Source organism: Ziziphus jujuba, chromosome 2, assembly GCF_031755915.1.
Source record: "Ziziphus jujuba cultivar Dongzao chromosome 2, ASM3175591v1".
NCBI lineage: Eukaryota > Viridiplantae > Streptophyta > Magnoliopsida > Rosales > Rhamnaceae > Ziziphus > Ziziphus jujuba.
In genome coordinates this window covers 1,907,786-1,911,845 of record NC_083380.1, presented here as the reverse complement: position 1 = coordinate 1,911,845, position 4,060 = coordinate 1,907,786, and the positions used below count along the sequence as shown (strand labels likewise).

Genomic DNA, 4,060 nt, shown 5'->3' with positions numbered 1-4,060 from the left:
TTTATAGCAGATATACAAATATGACCTTCGGATTCATTTGGTCCCAGTCAATAAACCAAGTACCAAGAACTTCTAGCTCAAAACTTCATGACTCCACAAAATTTTCTGATATCCTCACCTCACTATGGTTTCTCTTCCCCACTGCTCAACTGTTAATATTTCAAAAAGAAAGAAAGTACTAATTTGAGTGATGTTCCGTAGAGCCATCAGGCACAAATGGTGCTGAAAATTTGCTATCATTTCAACTATGAAATTAATTTGGAATATGGAAAAACAAACAGGTTCAAAATAGCTAGAGAATCACCAAAAGTTACAGGTTCTACATTAAAAAAATAATAATAATAAATAAATAAATAAAATAAAATAAATTTGAAAGGCGACATATTGGCACAGCAATATGCCCAATAGAACTGCTTTTGGAGTAGTAGGAAGCCATCACAAAGCATTTATCATCCTCTTCATCTCAGCAGACCTCCTCGGATCAGGTTCTTCAATTGCCCTCTCTATGAGTACATGCTTGACACGACACATTGAGTTCCTCATCTAAGACTCCTTTTACATCAGCAACTAATAACTGAAAATCCAATAAGCAATAGTATTGTAATGAAAATTCAGAAAATAAAGAAAACATGGACCTTCATCCGAATAGAGTAAGTGTTAAACAGTTTTATTATGCAGACATCATTGCGTTTCTTTAAATGACAACTAAGATAGCAGGAAAATATTAAAGCACAGTATTTCTAGGAAGACTAGCTATTATGAGACGCAACTACAGCATAGCAACAATAAACAAGATATCCAGGAATTGAAAACATTACTTAATTGTTAAAATTATAAAGAAGGAAGTTTTGCAAATGCATAATTGATTAAAAGCCTAAGGGCAACATATGGATACATCATACAACACAAACCATAGCACAAATATCAAAAATAAGAAGAAAGATATTGCTAAGGATTTTATTGATCTAACTGCTTAGAGTGGGGAACATCATTCATGACAAACTTCTAAAGTTTTTCGTGGTCCTACTGTGTTTACTGGTAACATGGGGAAATACATAGAAACCAGTTCTAAGAAGGGAAGAAAAACATCTAGAGAGGATATTCCCTTACAACATCCTTACCAAATCATGATGAGTGGATTAGATAATGCAATGGTATTGCATTTGAGAATTCAAAGTACATCAAGTGCTGGCTGCATATACTAGTTAATAGTTAATAGTTAGGATGGTTATAACTACTAAAAATGACATAAATGTATCAAAAAATTAGCAAAGAGGAGGCTAACATACTTTAGGAATTCCCTCTGGATTAGGAAACCGAAAAGTTTGTGCATGAAGCATCTGGCACTGAATCATCAACATGTTTTTCTCCTTTAACAAAACATACCACAGCTTATTAAGGTCATCCCAAGACTGCCCAATTCGGAAGCCTTCCAACTTTGACCTGAGAGCAGTAAATTATTTAAAAACAAAAGAACTTTCAGTAACTATAATGAAAACATAATTTAGATATTGGGAATTTTCATAAACCATGTCAACTAATATCAGAGAGTCAGAGGAAGTTGACTGTTTAATTCCTTCGGTATGAGTGAATTGCAAAAAATTTCAAAATACTAACCATTAAATGAATTATATATTACGAAATAGAAAGGTGCATATTTTTAGAAATAGACTCTATTCTACTACTACTTTTGTAAATAACTAGCAAAATATTGAGAGGATTATCTTGTATATGTGCCCACTAACACAAGGCAGATTTCTAATTTATATCATGTCATCAAGACAAGTTGAGGGTGTTTTGGAGGATTTGAAATATGTTGTTTATTGAATAATATTGCAATGTTTTGTGTAACTTCCTTAAAAGACTACAAACCTTTGTTTCCCACAAAACTCTTCCCTGTTTTTAAATTGGTAAGAAAATTCTCAAAGGACATGCTCGGAGAATCAAATAAAAAGAAGATGTCATCATCAACACTATATGTTTCAATAAAACCCCGGCAATAAAGCTCCAAAACCCAAGTAGAATTTCATTTTTACTTTCATTTTCATTGACCGGACCACAACACACACTAGTTTTCCACTCATTTTCATTGAACACTTTCATTTAAGCTAAAGTGTTAACAAACAATAATCAAATAGCCGAAATTAATAAAGACAATGAACAAGAAAGCCCCATGTTAATAAAAATAAAAGATTTTTACCATAGACAACTGGTTTTTCTTCATCTGGGCTTCTATTAGCCTCAAAGAACTCCTCAAGAGGATTGTAAACTGTCCTAGCTGAAGAAGAAGCAGCAGTTGTAGCAGCAGAAGTTTCAGACTTTGCAGCAGCAAACAGTGTTCTGCTCAAGTACCTTGGTATAAACATGGTTTCGCGATCAAATTTCTGCATTGAAAATGCAATCCAGTCAGAGTAAGCAGAAAAACAAAATGAAGCTGTGACAAAAAATAAAATAAAATAAATAATCTGATAAGAGAATGAGATTGAGAACATAAAATAATCAAGAGTCAATACAAAATGTTGAAAACCTGTCTAGTTCCTCCAACATAAGTTAAGTTCAACAGTCTCTTTTTTTTATTTTTTATTTTTTATTTTTCAGACTATTGCTCAATCTTCATCTTTAACAAGAACCAACCCCAAAACTAATATAACCCATATCTTAAATCCCTGCATAACACTTGAATCCAAGACAGAACAAAAATAACCCACATGCTGGAACCAAATTTCACATAGAACCCACATACTGAATCCCTACATTCTCATCGAACAACCACTACAACTACAAGAATTGTAAAAAATAAAAATAAAAATAAAAATCACACACGTTTGAGAAGAATCGGTCACAGCCCTCTCTGAATCTAAAGGAGTCTCTCTTCTATCACATTTTGTTCTAACTGAGAGAGAAAAAAATAAAAAAAATAAAAAGGGTATTGGCTGACAGTTGGAAGAAAGAAGAAGAACGCAGAAAGAAGAGAAGGGAAAGTGCAAAAAAGTTGAAGAGAAAGAACTTAAAGAATTTGAAACCTGATTTTCGGTGTTGGACACGGTGACATCGTGGATCAAGGAGGTTGGGTTAAGGTCGTATGGTCGTGTGGGTCGAAGAGTTTGGGTGGGTTTAGGTGACTGGGTTTGATAAAGCGAGGTCCTTTAGGCGGCTGGGTTTAGGCTTTCTGGTGGTGAGTGGGTTTGGTTCTGGTGACCGAGTGCGTGGTGGTTTAGGATGCGTGCCGCGGACTGCGGCGGCTAGACGAGAGAGAGAGAGAGAGAGAGAGAGAGAAAGAGACAAGACGATGTGAACATAATTTAAACCATCCACGTGTTTCACGTTTTTCACGTTTTTTTCAGACCTCATAAAAGACAAGACGATGTAAACATAATTTAAAAAAAAAAAGTATTTAATAATTTATAATGAACTTAGGATCTGTTTCGTATAGTTACGAAAATAGCCTGTTTAGCAGAGTTTTTTTTTTGGATTAAAAATTCTATTTGAGGTCAAAAGTTCTTTTGTTAAAAGATATAGATGTTTGGTATAACACACCGTCCCAAAGTACCACGGAAATTTTCCAATTTTGACCGTTAACCGTTGATTTTGACTTTGACTATTGACCAAAAAGGGTCAAAAGTTGACTTTTTGTTCTGGTTGCAATTCTAGGTTGACTGAGGTATTGTTACGAAGTACACATTGGCACGAGTTCGTAGACTAGTAGCACGTTGAAAACGGAGCTACGGTTTGAAAGTTATGAGCAAAATAAGTTGAGGTTCAAACTGTCCAAGGGGTGCCCGAGTCGACTTTTTATTCATGCAAAGTTGAGCTTTGACTCATGCATGGTTGCGAAGTACTAGTCGATACGAGTCCGTAGACTAGTGGCACGTCCGATTTGGACATGTGGTTTGAAAGTTATGGACCTGTAGAGTTTTTCAAATACTGTATTATTTTAATATTATTTTTAAACATGTAACGATGTGCCACATGTGACTTAATAAATGTGAACATGTGTCACCATGGTGAGATGCCACATGTCAACCATGTATAATATCATATTATTTTATTATTATTTTAT

The 4,060-nt window shown here is 34.5% G+C and overlaps 1 pseudogene; it reads right to left on the bottom strand.

Annotated features, from left to right (window-relative positions):
* Positions 1 to 266: 266 nt before the first annotated feature.
* Positions 267 to 3,185, bottom strand: LOC132799374 (uncharacterized; annotated as a pseudogene).
* Positions 3,186 to 4,060: the final 875 nt, after the last annotated feature.